The sequence below is a fragment of the Scyliorhinus torazame genome, chromosome 4, assembly GCF_047496885.1.
Source record: "Scyliorhinus torazame isolate Kashiwa2021f chromosome 4, sScyTor2.1, whole genome shotgun sequence".
Classification (NCBI taxonomy): Eukaryota; Metazoa; Chordata; class Chondrichthyes; order Carcharhiniformes; family Scyliorhinidae; genus Scyliorhinus; species Scyliorhinus torazame.
The window spans coordinates 161,213,736-161,232,885 of record NC_092710.1 but is presented as its reverse complement, the minus strand read 5'-3'; the positions used below and the strand labels follow the sequence as shown (position 1 = coordinate 161,232,885).

The following is a 19,150-nucleotide window of genomic DNA, read 5'->3' as shown; positions in this document are numbered from 1 at the left end:
GGCCTTGCCTGCGACCGGGGCCCACCGATCTGCGGGCGGGCCTGTGCCGTGGGGACACTTTTTCCCTCCGCGCCGGCCTCTGTAAGGTTCTGCCATGGCCGGTGCAGAGAAGAAACGCCCTGCGCATGCGCAGGCAACACGCGGGCGTTTCTGCACCTGCGCCAGAACACACGGGCGGTTCTGCGCATGCACCAACTTGCGCCGGCCCACGGCGGCCCTTCGGTGCCGGTTGGCACGCTGCCAACCCCTCCGCCGCCGGCCTAGCCCCTGGAAGCGCGAAGGAGTCCGTAACTTCCGGGTGGCCCGATGCCGGAGTGGTTCGGGCTGCTCTTGGAGACGGCGTCGGGCCATCCCGCCAATTGCGGGAGAATGCCGGCACTAAATCTGGTGCACCACATCTGCTGTTTGCGGTAGTTGTTCTACAAGTCACAGACTTCCTATTCCCTCCGCCATCTTGAATTGGCTTTTCTTGCTCCGACTGCATTTTGAGACAGCATACAGTAGCCAGCATGGTATGCAGCTGAAAAATCTTTTTAAACTATTCATTAAAAGTGTGAGGTTATGCATTTTGGAAGGAGGAGTTTAGGCATAGACTATTTTCTAAATGGGGAAATACATCGGAAATCAGAAGCACAAAGGAACTTGGGAGTTCTTGTTCACGATTCTCTTAAGGTTAATGTGCAGGTCAGTCGGCAGTTAAGAAGGCAAATGCAATGTTAGCATTCATGACAAGAGGGCTAGAATACAAGAGCAAGGATGCACTTTGAGGCTATGAGCCCCCATTTGGAGTATTGTGAGCAGTTTTGGGCCCCGTATCTGAGGAAGGATGTGCTGGCCTTGGAAAGGGTCCAGAGGAGGTTCACAAGAATGATCCCTGGAATGAAGAACTTGCCGTATGAGGGACAGTTGAGGACTCTGGGTCTGTACTCATTGGAGTTTAGAAGGATGAGATGGGATTTTATTGAAACTTACAAGATACTGCGAGGCCTGGATAGAGTGGACGTGGAGTGGATGTTTACACTTGTAGCAAAAACTAGAACCAGAGGACACCATCTCAGACTAAAGGGACGATCCTTTAAAACAGAGATGAGGAGGAATTTCTTCAGCCAGAGGCTGGTGAATGTGTGGAACCCTTTGCCACAGAAGGTTGTGGAGGCCAGATCACTGAGTGTCTTCAAGACAGAGTTAGATAGGTTCTTGATCAATAAGGGATTAGGGGTTATGGGGAGAAGGCAGGAGAATGGGGATGAGAAAATATCAGCCATGATTGAATGGCGGAGCAGACTCGATGGGCTGAATGGCCTAATTCTGCTCCTATGTCTTATGGTTTTATGGTCTTATTTGAAATAGTAGGTGCTGTGACATTCCGATAAATGTACAGAACTGTAAGGGTTAATGTTATGTCCAAATCAACCACTAGAGGGAGCGAGACGCTGAACTGTATAAAGCATCGTCCCACCATTCAGAATGGTGACATCAGCGTGCCACTAGATTTCGAAATAAGAAAATGACAACTCATCACGACTTGGGGTGGATGCTTGCAGCAAACTCCACTTGGGTCAAAGGATACACGCAACCAATAATTCAAATGTCACGCTTAAAGATAGAACCTGGCCAAGATTCCTGTGAGCGCTGCATGATGCAAGGTAGGCTATCGAACCTCAAAGTCACAAGCAAAGTGCAGGAGATCAGGTGCATGTGACTTATATACTGTTGTGAAACATGCCGTTCTAATAATAATAATACTCTTTATTGTCACAAGTAGGCTTACATTAACACTAACAGCACGTTTTTCGGGACTAGTGGGAGGAAACCGGAGCACGGAGGCAACCCACGCAGACACGAGGAGAACGTGCAGACTCCACATAGACAGTGACCCAAGCCGGGAATCGAACCTGGGACCCCTGGAGCTGTGAAGCAACAGTACTACTCACTGTGCTACCGTGCCGCCCACATCGCATGCCGATGTGCCCTGATGATCCATGGGGTGATGATTCTGGTGAGCAGTCTTTATAACGAGATGAAAATCTATTGAAATTACGGCGTGGGAAATGTAGAACAACCAAGCCAGCTCCCACCCACCATGACACCTGCCACGGGCAGGAACAGCTGTGATTGAAGTTGCTCGCTGAATGTTGGGTTGACCTCCCCCACATACTGGACCTATATGGCTGATCAAGTGCTTGTTATGCATGTCTCCCATGAGAATTAAATGCATCGTGAGAATTACAGAACAAGGTATTTTTATGAGGCCACGAAGGAGTATACACCGAGTAGTTCAAAGAAACATTGTTTATTTACATTAACATCTCTCCCTCCAAAATCTCCCAATGTCTGTGTGGAAGCAGGGTGCCGGGCTCTGCGCCTTGTTGGGCGTCGTGCACCCCAGGTGGAAGATCAGGCGGCGTGAACCTGAAAGGAGAACGGCGCTTCCACTTTGAAAGTCGTGGTGGTTGTTCCGCCAGTGGCTGAACCACTATTAGAACATACAGAACATACAGTGCAGAAGGAGGCCATTCGGCCCAACGAGTCTGCACCGACCCACTTAAGCCCTCACTTCCCCATAACCCAATAACCCCTCCTAACCTTTTTGGTCACTAAGGGCAATTTATCATGGCCAATCCACCTAACCTGCACATCTTTGGACTGTGGGAGGAAACCGGAGCACCCGGAGGAAACCCCACGCAGGCACGGGGAGAACGTGCAGACTCCGCACAGTGACCCAGCAGGGAATCGAACCTGGGACCCTGGCGCTCTGAAGCCACAGTGCTATCCACTTGTGCTACCGTGCTGCCCGTCCCCATTAGAGATTTTCATCTCCTAATCACTGTCCACAACCTCAGTCACCTTTATGTCTTGACCCCCTTGGGTTCCCGTTAAGACCGCTTCGGCATCAGAGGCGGCCGGATGAAGGCGTTATATTCACGAGGAGGTTTCTGAAGGATCGGCTGCCTGGGCCGAATATGCACAAGGTGCTTTCGCGCGACCCAATCTTGGACTAGTACTTGATTGGAAACTGACCCTGACTAATGGGGGATAGTCCCGGAGACCCACTGGGCGCCATCTGCGAAGTTTTGAATATACACCGAAAAGCGTCTGGGTAGTTGACATTAAATCGGGCAATGCCCTTGCAACTCCTGGTTGTGGCACACTTTTGCACCTATCTCCTGGAAAGTCATACTTAGACATGAAGTCTATGCCCCATCAGCCTTCCAACCGGGGCCAGCCTGGTCATGGCGTGCGGAGTGACCCTGGAGCAAAATAAGAAACAAGCAGTCTTGTGTCCAATGAACCTGAAGACTGTTTCTTGACGCTTCTTTTGAACATCTGTACCGCCCACTCCGCTAAATCAACCGAAGCTGGGTGGTATGGGGCGGTACGAATGTGCCATACCCCATTCACCGTCAAAAACCCCGGGTACTCCCACTGGATGTCCATTGTGGAGGTCAGTCAATATTAACCCCTGATCTTTGTCAGGAATGACAAGACCTGTATCCCACAGCAGTTCCAGTCGACTGAGTTCAGTTTCTACTTTTTCCAACAATACATAGGTGACTGGACATGCCCATAAGTACTGAGGTTGAGCTGCCGAGTCAACATGAATGTCACTAATGGCCTCTTTTATCTTCCCCGGCCAGGTTGAAATACCTTGGGGTACTTGCCTAACACTTCGATTAAGCCCTCGCACCTCACCTGGAGAATGACTTGCTCAAACAATCATTGCCCAACAAGCTGGCCTCTGACCATAATAAGCGGGAGGTGTGCCATCTGGTGACTATAAACCACCGGAGTTACGATGGTACCTGGAACGTCCAATGGCTCATCAGTATAGCTGGCCACCCTAACCTTGGTATCAGTCAGGTCCATATCCTGTATGCCCTGTCTAATGCCGTTTTCTGTCCCAGGAAGGAACCATTGCGCAGTGTCCAGTTCCATGTCCAGCAAATGTCCGTTTACTGCAATGTGATCCTTATGAGGGCCGTCCGGGGTGCCATCAAACAATGTAACTGTATGCAGTCACCTTCTTCAGTTTCTTCCAAGTGGACGGTACGGGCTCTAGGCTGACACCTACTTCTACCGGGGCACCTGGATCTCTGGTTGGCCGGCGACGACCACACGTCCCGTAACGACCCAGCTCGCCCACAGCAGATTCCAGGGAGGATTCCCATTGGGACAACTCAGCTTTCAACCAATGGGTCGAGTCCTTACGGTGCTCAGTCCAGGGCAGGATAACCGTCTGGGGAGGGGTTCTGCCCTGGGAGGGGGCACACTCCAAGGCTTTTACTTCCATGCCTTATATTTCACCCCTCCCTCTGTGCCTTCCTGGGACAGCAATTTTTTTTTATGGCTTGTAGATTCAGGGAAGGTTCGGCCAATAGTTACTTTGGGCTGGCGGCATTGTTGATGACTCATACTAAACGGTCTCGCAGCATTTCCTGCAGGACAGTGCCGTATTCATAAAACTCTGCAATCTTTCGCAACCGTGACAAATGCTCGGTGATAGATTCACCCAGGGTTCGCCCAGCGGTATTAAAACAATGCCGATGTATGATAACGGATGGAGTTGGATTAAAGTGCTGCCCCACTAGAGCTACTAGTTGGTCGAAGGTTTCCGTGTTGGGCACGGCTTCATATCATTCAAACGTACATGTGCCACAGGCAGTCAACAAGATGACTGTCTGGCGGTCATTCGCCGTGATATTGTTGGTCCTGAAATTTCAGTCTTTCAAGCTGTTGTCAAAGGCATCTAGCCATCCGAACAGATGCATAATGAAAAGAGAAATCCAATCTTTATCAGGTGGCTTATCCGATGGTGTAATAGCATTTAGTTTATTTCCAATCACTATTATATAGATCACACTGTCGATCCCAGCTGGTAGATCCTCGCCTTGCCTAACTGGCCGGCTTTATATGCCATAAAACTAGACATTGTTTGATAGCCTCCTGCCCCCTTAATGGGGGAGCTCGTATTCTGCGAGGTTCACGGGGAAATTAATTGTTCCCATCCCGTAAGATACTTGTGGGTTATAACAATATTCAAAGAGAGAGCTTTCAGCTATATAGTCGTGGCATGTGAGGATCATGAGATACTGGTTGGCCAGTTTTAATCTCGAGTTTTATGATGTTTACTTTAGATCAGTGCAAACCCAGGTTTACAGCGTTAACACTCATCAACTCATGGAGTGACATGCAGGGCATATTGGATGATATGTATTTTTAGCAAATGCTGTAGTATGCGAATATAAAGACAATCAAGTTTTTTTTTTGAAAGATAATTTATCGAAGGTATCTCCAAAGAATATTGAGAATACAGAACCAGGAACAGTCCATAAAACAAAACAATATCAAAGAACAAACAAAGAACAAAGGAATGTACAGCACAGGAACAGGCCCTTCGGCCCTCCAAGCCCGTGCCGACCATGCTGCCCGACTAAACTACAATCTTCAACACTTCCTGGGTCCATATCCCTCTATTCCCATCCTATTCATGTATTTGTCAAGATGCCCCTTAAATGTCATTATCATCCCTGTGGTGTTGGGTGCTCTGGTGCACAGATGAGCCAACACAGTTGTATGTGGTACAACTCTATTTTATTATAACTCTTATAATACAGTTCGTTCTGGATACTCTGCACGTGCTGTCTCCCTGAGTGTCTTTGGCAATAGCTGTGTCCTGGTTCTCCTCTGCAGCTCTTACTGACCACCAGGGGTCGTGTCTGTGCTTTTATATCTTTCTGTCATTGGTTGTGGTGTTGTGTGTTCTGATTTGTCTGTTGGTGTGTCTATCATGATGTGTGTGTTTGAATATCATGACATCCCCCCTTTTTACAAAGACAAGTGCCTACGTGGTTATAAATATAATTGTGTCGTGAGTGCATCTAAGAGTGTGCGTTTGTGTTGTGTACAGCGTGTGTTTATGACGTAACTATTTACATGGGGCGATGTCGGGTGCGTCACACTAACAAGGTTGTACCATAACAAAACTTGGATGCGAGAGAAAAAACAAAACTTGAACATTGGTCTGGTCAGACGATATCTAGAACAATAAACAACAACAGGTTATAATACAGAAGTGTTTGACTTTTTGAACGTATTAACAGCGTTATAAGTCCAGTCTAATGGATGACCGCCTCAAGAATGGGCTGGTCCTCAAGCCGGTTCAGCTGTGGAGATTTGGGGTCACACTGGTTCACCTTGGACTGTTGGAGGTGATGCTGTTGCCGAAGTCTCTACTTTACCATTTGTTGTACTTCGTGCAGTGCTTGGTTTTTTCATTCGTGCAAATATAACATTCAACATCTTTGTTAGTGGTGCCTTGGCTGTGGTTTGGTTCTGGTGGCGATGGAAGGGGCATGATCCGTGGCATCTCCACGAAGTCATCCTTGGGAACCAGTGGAGGATCCGGCGTGTGCGTACGGTGCAGTTGCGAGCGTGGAAGGCGGCACAAAGCCCGCTGAGTGTGCCTACGCACCAATCCATCCGCCCTGCATGCCAGGAACAAGGTGGAGTCTGTTTTCTTTTTATGTTTGTGGTGGACGGCATCTTGTAGCCGACGGGTCGTTGCCATCGAAGTAGCACCATCACTAATATCATGCAAGGCGATGACTGTGCCAGATGTGGAAGTTGGCCAAGACCGTGTACGCTGGTTCCGGCCACCTGCTGTGCCGGAAGGGCGACTCTGCAGAGAAACGTCGAAGCATGTCGCCTTGGAGAGAGAATTGTTGCTCGCATCAACGTCTGGCGATGGCGCGAGTTGGTGTGTCCATCTTGGACCGCCGGTGCTGGTTGCCACTGCCGACCCAGTGGGACTGCCACGCGATCCATTCCCTGTCGCCATGGCATCTGCCGTCACCCTGAGCGTGCCATCACCGAGGCCGCGACACCGCCCGTCCGGAGCAAGGTCTGGCGTGCGCAGATCAGAGTCAGCGCTTGGCTGCTCCCCATCTGGAGTCCGGTCTGCCTTCCGTCGATGCCCCCCGTCCGGAGTCCCAACAGGTCCACTGGAGGCAGCCGAGATTCCCTGAAGCTGCACTTCTGGAGTCGGAACATGCAGGAATGCACCAACCAGTGGAGAGGCTCGAGCCATCGAGGGTGGAAGCGGTGCGCCGCCACCGCAGTCGTCAGTGGTCCCACCGTGATCGTTGAGTGCCTCGGTACGCACTAGGCGAGGTCTGTCACCTTGCACCTTTTGCATGGGAAGTGGGATGCTGTCGTCACTCGTCTCACATCCCGTGGATAGATCGTCATTAGCAGCTTGCTGTTCACTAGGGTTGGGTAAATTGTCAGAGTTTTCATCTGGTGGTGCACACCATGTCGGTGGACTGTCATTGTCTTGCCATTGTCCTTCATTTGGGCTTTTCTTCTTTGGTACCTCATATGTAACTTTGTTTAATGTACATGCCTTCATGGTCTCTGGGTCTGATTTTGCTGGGACTGGCATGGTCACAGTCTCTCTTTTACTGTTCTCAATTGCCCACATTATACTCCCCATACATAACTGCTTAATCACTGGGGTTAGTGTGGTACAATGGATAATCGGGTCGACCTTATCTGCATCTTCACCATTAGTGGAAAGCACACTTGGTTCACTTGAAACTGCTGTGGGTTTTAAATTCGTTATCTAGCTACTCGATGTCGGTGTCCTCAGGATTCTTGCTCCAATGTTCTGCTCAATAATCAGTGGAGTGTGTATAGGTTCAATGCAATTAATGTTCCCCTCCAGGTTTGAAGAGTCATTACTGACTAACTGCTGGTCTCCGAAGTTGGGATTTTGCGGCATTGTGTTGAAGGGAGACATTTGTCCCTGCTGTAGATATGATTCAGGTTGTGTTATTTCCATTACCTGAGGATCAATGTCTTGTCCATTTTTTCGATCCGTACTAAAACACTGGCAATTCTCAGTCTGCTCCTTGCAAGTTAAACATTCAATTAATTTCGTTAGCAAATCCTCAGCATCCTTCTGTGGCCGTGCTGCATTATTAATCTCTGTTCGGCTACAATGATCCTGAAGGTCAGCGCATAAACCTTTTTTCTTCGGGCTTGGACGAGGCGATTCCTTTGGCTTGTCTTCAGTTGGGCTTGAACAGTCTTCAGCGCTGTGCCCTTGATTGTAGCATGAGAGACCGTCATGGTCATGCTGCTGTGTAGTGGAGCATGGTAGGCTGTTATAGCCTTCTTGCTGTTCACGGGAGCATGGCAGACTTGCATCGTCTGCCGCTGGTTGGTCAGGAGAGGTTGCTAGACCCTCATGGTCTTGTTCCTGCAAGGACTGCGCTCTGGAGTCTTGCGTTCCTTCCATCGTGGAGTCCGTCCACGAGCTCTCTGTGGAGGCTTGTGACACTGGAGTCACTTCTTGTTCGTGCAAGGACTGCGCTCTGGAGTCTTGCGTTGCTTCTATCGTGGAGGCTGTCCACGAGCTCTCTGTGGAGACTTGTGACACTGGAGTCACTTCTTGTTCGTGCAAGGACTGCGCTCTGGAGTCTTGCGTTGCTTCTATCGTGGAGGCTGTCCACGAGCTTGCTGTGGAAGCTTGTGACACTGGAGTCACTTCTGGTTCATGCGAGGACTGCACTCTGGAGTCTTGCATGTCTTCTTTCATAGAGTCGGGAACGTTGAGCGGGACGTGGACCACGCTCTGTGTGGCAGCAGGGCACTCTCCGTGTGCTTGCACCGCTCCCTGTCTGTTAATGTCAGGCTGCAGCATCATCCGGTACTGATAAGTTGGAACGTCATATCTGCTGTGTTGAAGATCCTCAAATCCGAAAAATGAATCCGCATCTGCGTCGGATTCAATGTGGGGGCCGCCAATGTGCAACACGAAAGGTTCGTCCGAGTCATAGTCATATAGGACCACGGAGCTATCATTGGGCTCGCGAGGTCCGGAAACACTGTAAAAATCGTCATCGAAGTATTCAAGGTCGGAATCATCGGCTTGTGCGTAGGTAACTGCTTGTCGGAGGGTTCTTCGGAGGTAAAATTCATCTCCCGGGTCAATTTGCGGCACTGTGCTGTCATTCCAGGTGAAGGAAGGTTGTTTTACAGCTTTAACAGATTTTTGTTTTTTTGATTTGGGACGTTTCCCTTTTAAATTGGATTTGGGACATTTCCTTTTTAAATTGATCCATTCTTGGGCCTCTGACATCCTGACGCTCGGTATGTAGCACGTAGGAAGCGACTGCGCATGCTCAGATCGCTGTTCCTTTACCGATGGCCGTTTTCTTAACTGCGCATGCGCACCATATTGCGCATGCGCAAACAAAACTTCCGGTTCTGCGCACTTCTCACGCAACTGTGCTAGCGTTATACCTTTAGCAAGATGGCCGCTGACCTCGACCCAGCCTTTTCTCAGGCCCGGGATTTCGGGCTCCGGGATCCCAGCCACGAGGTGAGTACTGCAGCTTTTCTTACCTTTAAGTCCCCATTGGATTGCGTATTCTTCACAGTACTTGGCGAATTTGCCCATGACTGCCTGGTAATCGTGCCTTTGCTGCCTCCTGAAGAACCTGAACCTTCTGAACATTGCTCTTGCCCTTGCACCGGCGACGATGAGGAGAAATTCAATTTTTTCCTTATCATCCAGGTCTTGGAGTTCAGCTGCCGCCAGGAACAACTCGAACATTTGCCGGAATCGCCGCCAGTTTTCGTGGAGGTCGCCGTCGCACTGGAGCGCCTGCGGAACCGGGAGCTCGTGCATCATGCCTGGGCACTGCTGGTTGTCTGTGTACACTGAGGTATGCCGGCAGGTATCGATCCACTCCTGTACCATGTGGTGTTGGGTGCTCTGGTGCACAGATGAGCCAACACAGTTGTATGTGGTACAACTCTATTTTATTATAACTCTTATAATACAGTTCGTTCTGGATACTCTGCACGTGCTGTCTCCCTGAGTGTCTTTGGCAATAGCTGTGTCCTGGTTCTCCTCTGCAGCTCTTACTGACCACCAGGGGTTGTGTCTGTGCTTTTATATCTTTCTGTCATTGGTTGTGGTGTTGTGTGTTCTGATTTGTCTGTTGGTGTGTCTATCATGATGTGTGTGTTTGAATATCATGACAATCCCTGCTTCCACTACCTCCTCTGGTAGCGAGTTCCAGGCACCCACTACCCTCTGTGTAAAAAACTTGCCTCGTACATCTACTCTAAACCTTGCCCCTCTCACCTTAAACCTATGCCCCCTAGTAATTGACCCCTCTACCCTGGGGAAAAGCCTCTGACTATCCACTCTGTCTATGCCCCTCATAATTTTGTATACCTCTATCAGGTCTCCCCTCAACCTCCTTCATTCCAGTGAGAACAAACCGAGTTTATTCAACCGCTCCTCATAGCTAATGCCCTCCATACCAGGCAACATTCTGGTAAATCTCCTCTGCACCCTCTCTAAAGCCTCCACATCCTTCTGGTAGTGTGGCGACCAGAATTGAACACTATACTCCAAGTGTGGCCTAACTAAGGTTCTATGCAGCTGCAACATAACTTGCCAATTCTTATACTCAATGCCCCGGCCAAACACCACATAACATATTAACTATGCATATAACACTATAGCAATCTCACACAGCAGAAACCCACCCATATATACAAGTAGATCGACCACACCCCAAAATAAATTTTATTAAAATAGAATAGGGTATACGTCCACCCCTTAACAGCCAATAGTCATTGAACCCTGTCACCCTCCGCTACTTTCCCGCCAGCGGGGCCGGTGGGGCATCATGTGACCTGCCCACTGTAGTCCCCATGGAGGCACTAAATGGGGGCCGCAGAGCATAGCCGTTGGCAAGGGCAGCGCCAGCTGACGGTACCCTTGGCAGCAGGGTGGCCGTCAGAACCATAGGCTCCCAGGGTGCCGAGCACCGACGGGCGGGGCCAGGGGTGCGGGAAAGGGAGGGGGGGGAGGGGAACGGACATGGGGGAGAAAGGTCTGCAGTTCCAATCAGGGGCACCATGTAGCTGATTGGACGGGGGGGGGGGGGGGGGGCGGGGGGGGTACACACCATGCTAACATGTCGGCCTTTCATCCCCCTGCAGACAATGGTTATTGGAATTCAACCAATAATGATGGACTTCCTCTTAGTCGCCACAGCCCTGGGGATGCTGTATGTGCTGGAGCTCCTCGAGAAGGATGAAGCTGCAGCAGCGGAGCGGGCAGCAGTGGAGCGTGCAGCAGTGGAGCGTGCAGCAGTGGAGCTTGCAGCAGTGGAGCGTGCAGCAGCAGAGCGTGCAGCAGCGGAGCATGCAGCAGCAGAGCAGGCAGCAGCGGAGCGGGCAGCAGCAGAGCTTGCAGCAGTGGAGCGTGCAGCAGTGGAGCGTGCAGCAGCGGAGCGTGCAGCAGTGGAGCATGCAGCAGTGGAGCGTGCAGCAGCGGAGCGTGCAGCAGTGGAGCGTGCAGCAGTGGAGCGTGCAGCAGCGGAGCGTGCAGCAGTGGAGCATGCAGCAGTGGAGCGTGCAGCAGTGGAGCGTGCAGCAGCGGAGCGTGCAGCAGTGGAGCGTGCAGCAGTGGAGCATGCAGCAGCGGAGCGTGCAGCAGCAGAGCTTGCAGCAGTGGAGCATGCAGCAGCAGAGCTTGCAGCAGTGGAGCATGCAGCAGTGGAGCGTGCAGCAGTAGAGCATGCAGCAGCGGAGCATGCAGCAGCGGAGCTTGCAGCAGTGGAGCTTGCAGCAGTGGAGCATGCAGCAGCAGAGCTTGCAGCAGTGGAGCATGCAGCAGTGGAGCGTGCAGCAGTGGAGCGTGCAGCAGTAGAGCATGCAGCAGCGGAGCTTGCAGCAGTGGAGCGTGCAGCAGTAGAGCATGCAGCAGCGGAGCCTTCCCCGAAGGAACACGAGGCAGTTGCTCAGGATGGGGAGCCGGCTGCCCAACAAGCTGAGGAGGGGGAGGTGCAAAGGAGGCGTCGCATGAGGCCTCATGTGTACCGGTAGCACCTGTCATTCAAGGACATGCCGGACCGGGCATGCCGTTGAAGACTCCGGCTGAGCAGGGAGATAGTGCAATTGATCTGCCAGATCATGGTGCACCTCGCACCGCGGGGAAATAGGGTAGGGCTCCCCACCTGGTGACCGTCAAGGTGACGGTCGCCCTGAAATTGTACACCACAGGCTCCTTCCAGGCGCCAAGTGGAGACCTGACCAGAATCTCACAGAGCTCAGTGCACAGATACACCATGCCGTCATGGAGACCCTATATGCCCGGTCAGCACAATACATCCATTTCAATTTGGACCAAGCCCATCAGGATGCCCGGGTAATGGGGTTCGCCGTGCCCCGGGTCCAGGGGTGATCGACGGGATGCACATCCTCCTACGAGCACCTGCAGATGACAGGCCGCTCTACACCAACCGAAAGGAGTTTCACACAATGAACGTGCCACTCATATGTGACCATCAGCTGCGCATCATGCATGTCTGCGCCCGTTGCCTGGGCAGTGTGCACGACGCCTTTATCCTGGCACACTCGACGATTGCTGTCCTCTTCGAGATGTCCCCCCACCAGTTGGGGGTTTGGCTCCTGGGCGATAGGGGTTACCCACTGCGGCCGTGGCTGATGGCACCTATCCAGAGGCTACAGACTAATGCCGGGACCCGCTATAACGATGCCCATGCAGCGACCAGGTCCGTGATCGAGCAGTGCTTCGGCCTCCTCACAATGTGGTTCAGGTGCCTGCATTGTGATGGCCTGCTGCGTCTTCCACAACATCGCACTGCAGAGGAGCGACGTGCTGGAGGAGGAGAATGACCACCAGACCTCCTCCAACAAGGAGGATGCAGGGGAGGGTGAGGATGGGCAGGATATGGGGCACAGGCAGGCATGGGAGGCGGCACTATGTGTGTGCTAGGACCAATGCGAGACTCTCTATTTGCCTCCAGGTCACTGATTGAGGAGAGACTGGCCAGGGGCACGGACACCACATCCCATCTGCACCCCCCACCCCCATCGGCCAAACCCCCGCCTGCAACCCCCATCGTGATGCAAACTTGTCGCACTACAGGGGTGTGGCCCTGGGTTGGCAGTAACAGTGGGTCTGGTCCATGGGATGGAGGATGATGACAACCTGTTCTGGGTTGAGCTCTGGTGCTACACATTGTTTGGCAATGTCTGCTCCTGCCCACGGTAACACTTTCCATTGTCCACCTGAATGCGAGCTGGCCATTCCATCACACGGTGCCATTGGATACCTGGGGTAGCGGTGATGGAGATGGTCAGGAGGATGGAGAGCCCACCCACAATATCCACTCATTCCCTACTCCCTTCACCCCTCTCTGGCCCAGATCAGGCTACCCATCTGTCAGAGCACCAAGGCCGGTTGTAACAGTGTGAACAGGTGTTTAATGTGCACATGTACATACAGGCGTCCTAGCCCCTATAACTAAACTGTGCCCTGCAACCTTGCCAACTTAACTGGTGTCTAATGTTCTGGCCTTATGGGCCCTAATGCTACGTTAAGGTGGATCCCCAGGCAGTAGGTCAGGAGTGGAGACGGCCTGCTGCGAATCCCGCCCTGTGACCTGGGTCCCTGTTGACTGCTGTCTTCCGGGGCGACCAGGCCTGGATGGGCTCGTCTACTGCTCGGGCATCCTGGGTTGTGTGGTGCGACCCTGTTCTACCCGCTGCCCACCAAACGCGCCAGGGACAGGGCGGGAGGGGCGGGAGTCCAAGGTGCTGCGGTGTTTCGGCACCTCACCTGCGGGAGTTATCGGCACGGGCCCCCTCACCCCCTCCTCCCTCGGAGTGCCCGATGGCCCCCGGGCTTCTCCATAGGACTGGGCTGCAAGCGGAGCTATCCCCTGTGGCACCCCGTCACCTGGTGCTGCCAGTCCTGGAGGCTCACTCTCACCTCGACCAGGGTCTCCATGCTCATGGCCATGGAGCACATGGAAAGTGCCATCTCCCTCTGGCACTGGGCCACTTCCCTCAACCAAGGCTCGCTGTGACTGGGCCACGCTCGGGAACGCTACTGCAATGTCTCGGTGGCTCTGGCACATGGCTGACTGTGAGAGGGCAGCCCTATCCTGGGCCTCGACCAGCACCTGCATAGAATGTCCGAAACCTTGGACATGCTGATCCATAGCCAAACTTCTCGCCCCAAGGTCTCCATCGTGGACACCACCCGTGCCTGGATGGCACGCACGGTTGGCAGCACCTCCTGCTGCTGCACACGGTCCTCCAGCTGCGCCTGCAGCTGCTGGATACTCGCCGACAACCCCTCATGTAGTCCCTGGCTCTGCGACTGCATCTCCACAATCGATGGGACTATCTGTTCCATAAGCCCGAAACCCGTCTGTACGGCAGCTAGTCCCTGGGGTTGGTCTGCTTCCCCTCTCAGGAGTTCCTACCTCCACCTGCTGTACCGGATCAGCTGTGCGGTGCGCACTAGAAGGTGTCCAAGGAGCCTCTTCACTGAAGTGCCCGACCGAGGTGAGTGTCCCTGGGATGGTGTAGGATGTTGGAGGCAGCTGTGACGGGAAATCAATGTCATCCCCGGACTTGAGCTCCGGGGTGTCCTGGGATTCGAGTTGAGTCCTCCCGCCCTCGACACTGGTCGGTAAACGGGAGAGGGGGCACACACACACACACACACACACACACACACACCAGATCGACCCGCCCCATTGCCAGCAGGTCCTGCAAGATAAGGCGCATGATTAGACTGTGGGTCAGGGGGGAGAGGGGGTGGTGGGGGCGTGAGTGGTGTGCGGGTGAGGGTGGGGGTGAGGGTGGTGTGGGGGTGAGGGTGGTGTCAGAGTGAGAGTGGGGGTGAGGGTGGTGTCAGAGTGAGAGTGGGGGTGAGGGTGGTGTGGGTGAGGATGGTTTGGGGGTGGTGTTAGGGGGTGGTGACAGATCATAAGACCATAAGACATAGGAGCAGAATTAGGCCACTCGGCCCATCGAGTCTGCTCCGTCATGGCGGATATTCTTCTCATCCCCTTTCTCTTGCCTTCTCCCCATAACCCCTGAACCCCTTATTGATTAAGAATCTATCTATCTCGGGGAACCGCGGCTAAGCGGGGTCTCACTTCCTCACCCACGGCCGACCTCCACCCCGGCAACTTCTCTTTCTTCAGGCACACCGGCCACGTCCAGGGCTCTGCTCAGCCACGGTGCGGGGCCGCAGGTCCGGCGGTTCCCCTCCAGTTTTCTCCAGCTCCCAGCAATTATGGCCGGCCTTCTCCTGGGAGGGGGATGGTGAAACAGAAAACGACATTGTTAGACAGTTTGACGCATGCAGCCCAGGGGGTGGGTAGCTGGTGGCCTCAGTGACCAGGGCACCCGGCCATGGCAGCCAGTATGGGTGCCAGCATGTGGTGTACGGTGGAGGTTCGGCCGTCCTCTGTGTGGGGGGGGGGGCGGGTTGTCATGGGTGTGTGGGACGGGGGTTAGTGCCAGGGGCACAGTGCTGCCTACTCACCCTGGCTGCCCTGAGAAGGTCATGCAGTTTCTTCCAGCGCTGCTGGACGGTCCAGACGGTATTGTTTGTGCCCCTGACTGCGTGCAGGCATTGTGAGCGGCATCAGCTGGGCAGCCTCCTTCCCGAGCCTGGGTACAGGGTGGCCTGCCTCTCCTCCATTGTGTCCAGCAGGGTCTTGCGCTCGGCGTCTGTGAACGTTGGTGCCGCTCGTCTTGCTGCCATCTTGTTGGCTGGGATGGTGTGTGTGGGGAGTGCAGTGTGTAAATGCGGCTGCAGCTTGTCAGCCTCCTGAGTGTCAATCGCAAATCCGACGAATCCGGCATCGTTTCTCATTGGAATCGATTGTGTTCCATGTGGCGCCGGTGCTAGGCCCTTAACGGTCATGAATCGGTCGAGGTGCAGTGCCAATTTTGCTGTCGTGGAAGTCCATGAATCCTACGCCGGCTTCGAAACTTATTCTCAGGAATGGAGAATCCGCTCCATGTATGCTATTCCTGTGGTAAAAATTAGGAGAACACATCAACCCTGGTCCCTGAACCTCCAAAGAAGTAGCAGGCATATCTTTTTTATTTTATTAGAAGGAAGCCATGTGCTTCTATTCAGCAAACAGAAGCATTTCCAATGTCGTTTCTCATTAATGAGGAGTTTCTAGGAAGAAAAATTAAGCAACCATTAGTTAGTCATTCCAATAACATATTGCACATAAAGGTCAGCTCTTGCTTCTGGTCGATTCCAGGTTGGGTAAATGAAAAGTCGTGTAAAGTATATGACTGTTGTGTTATTATACTCAAAATAAAGACCAATCGTTCATCAGGGATTGTGTAAACACTTTGTGACTAAGTTTATTTAGACTAGACACATGGGAACATTTATACAAAGGTGGAATGGTTGAAGACATAGCTGTTTGTGTGTGTGTTTGTGTGTGTGTGCTCTGCTCAAAGACAAAAGTGAAACCAAGACGGGATCGCATGACACACTTCACCCCCAAGTGATGTCATGCTGTTATCCCTTAAAGACATATTACAAAAATAACCAGGAGCTTGAAACTTCCATTACTTTGTTACAAATCATATCAGCCTGGCAGAAACAGTCCATTGCGAATCTCCAATACATGGTTGATGGGTGTGGAAAAATGTAAATTGAGATGTTACTTTTATGTCTCAGACCACAGTCAGAGACTTGCAGGTTGTAAAATTTGCTTCAAGATGTGACATGCACTGGATTTTACAGAATTTAAAATTCATTTCAGCAAGCCCTCAGCGCAAACCCTTCAGGGATTTCATTCGGTTTAGGTCACCATCCCTGACCCCTGACTGAAACGGAATATAATCTCTGCAGTTCTAACAGTATAAGTGTCACATAAGTACCAGGCAAGGAAAGAGAGTAAGGATGCCTAAATTGTGCCAAAGGGCTGGTGGTAATTTGTTTTGAGATAAGGCAGGATAAGCAAGGAAGGACAAATAATAGTACCTGCTTCCTGCCATCAGGACATGCCTTTGATGCACTGACATTTCCATCACTCAGCCCATGTAATCAGGAGGAAATTTTACAGATACCAGAAAACAAGTTAGCCAGAATCTTCCACAATGCCACTGTTCCTCTGAAAATAAAAGCTAGTTTATCACACAGTGAGTGGCTTCACCTTCAAATCAGACAGTTTTAAAAAATAAACCGAAAAACATTACACTCCATTTACATTTTCATTTCAATGTCGCTTTAGGCTTACAGCTCATTTCAGATTATGGATTGTTTACGTGACATTACCCTGAGCCTGCTGGGTCTCTGGATCACAGCTTTGGAACTTAAAATAAAGCATAGATTAAGAAGTGTGTGCCTGTCAGGACTGTTACCCTGGGGTTTGCCACAGAAAACTGTCCTCTTCAAAATTTGTTATTGGAACTGCTAAAGTTCCTCTAATGTCGAGCAGTGCAGCTGCTGAGCAAGAAGAACTGTGACATTGTGACACCACACAGGGTCATCTCCCTGTTGCTTGGCGATAACCAATGAAAATAAAGATTAATTCTTACACCAACCCAAGGCTGCAATAAAGCTTTGGCTACTTATGTCTGTCACGTACAACTGAAGGGGGTTCACTTTTGGTGTGAGATGATATAATATCAAACAATCTAAGGAAAAACATATAGCTAAAATAAAATTCAGTCCACTCTGGAATAGCTTTTGTAATTCAAATGGACCGAATTTATGGAGCTCAGTCCAAATGCTGTGATTGAGCAGAGATATCAATCCATCAGGTCTCAAATGCGTCTTCTCCATCGGGCTTTACAATGCAATGGTTGACAATAAGGATCAGTACCAGCTGTAAATATCTCAATCGCCAGATAAACGTAAATGTGGCAGTAAATAGGTTCCAAAATTAGACTAGCATAGGGGTTACGGGGATAGGGCGGTGGAGTGGGTCCAGGTAATGTGCTCTTTCAGAGGGTCGGTGGAGACTCAATGGGCCGAACGGCCTCCTTTTGCACTGCAGGGATTCTGTGGCTTCTATATGACTCACAGAGAAAGCAAACTTTCATAATATGTTGACGTGACCTTTACACCAGTACACAGTACATATGCTATTTTCTTCCCCTCGGAGTCTGATGCTGTCCACAAGAAGTGCACGGTGCACAGTATTGTGCTCCACACAACAGGAAAAATAGTAAAGCTTTAGAGAGGATAAAACACACATTCACGAAGATGCGCTCTGGTAGGAGGATCTACAGATAGAAAGGTTTTCATTAGAATAATACAGATTACGGAGCAATACTAACAGAAGTGCTTAAACTGTTCAAAATATGGGGCAGGATAGATAGAAGTAGACTGTTTTCAGTAATTACGCGGCAATGAACAATGTGTCAAACATGCAAGCTGAAATGTAAGAGATTTAGAACAGTAAGCAGGAGCACCTTGCTTACACAAAGTTGTGGTGCTGAGGAATTTAGTTCCAAAACTAATGGTTGAGTCAAAAGCTGGCTTAGGAACTTTCAATTTCTGTGGTGGGGTAAGAGTGGTGGTACCAAATTACCTGACCATTTTACCTCTCTTACCTCTCGGTGCTTTTCAGGCTTATGCTGCAAGATTCTGCTACAACATTTCCAAGATGCAAGAGTGTGAGAGGGCTAGAAGAAATTTGAGAGTAGGATGGTGAGCAAATGTGCTGGGTACATTTGCTCACATGGAGGGGAATGGCTGACAGGGGCTGATCACGTTGAATGGCCTGTTTCTGTGTTGTGACTTCTGTCCCAATTTCACCGAGTTAATGCTTTGCTTTGTTTTGCCAACCCTCGCTCGTTCCTAAGCTACATACTCTTCAGCCACCACTCCCAGCACTCGCTCCAACCACAGGGGAAGCTTTAAGCAGTGCTGGGTAGCCTTAAGTGATGCTAGCCACTCATGATATTTACCGCCTACTGATGCGTCCACTCAATGAACAGCACGGACAGCACTGCTAATCATAATGATCATTCAACTGAATGGGCAACACCAAGTTGATATGCCACCTCCACTGCAATCAATTGGAACTGGCTAATGGTGGATCAGGATCCTTGTCCCCATCTTCAGGCATTTCCAGTTTAGCCCCTTTGCTCTTGTCTAGTAAAGTTAATACTAGACAAGAGTAGCTCTCTTGGCCTTTATTCTTTCAGTTTACCTGAGAGGAAGTTGTTGCCTTTTTATGTGCATGTGTGCCTGTTATTGTTTTGAATTAGAAATGGAAAGTTGTCAAGATCTTGTTCTGACACTGTTTAAAACTGG

General features: G+C 51.1%; 1 long non-coding RNA gene across 1 annotated transcript in view; it reads right to left on the bottom strand.

The window, feature by feature from the left end:
* LOC140411666 (uncharacterized) overlaps positions 1–15,874 on the bottom strand; it is a 41,806-nt gene extending 25,932 nt beyond the window's left edge. Inside the window, exons 1-2 of the long non-coding RNA XR_011940942.1 lie at positions 15,398–15,874; positions 15,014–15,160 (exon numbers count right to left, since the gene is read on the bottom strand). This is a non-coding gene — a long non-coding RNA (uncharacterized lncRNA). The remainder of the gene's footprint in view (positions 1–15,013; positions 15,161–15,397) is intronic.
* Between the last annotated feature and the right edge of the window lie 3,276 nt (positions 15,875–19,150).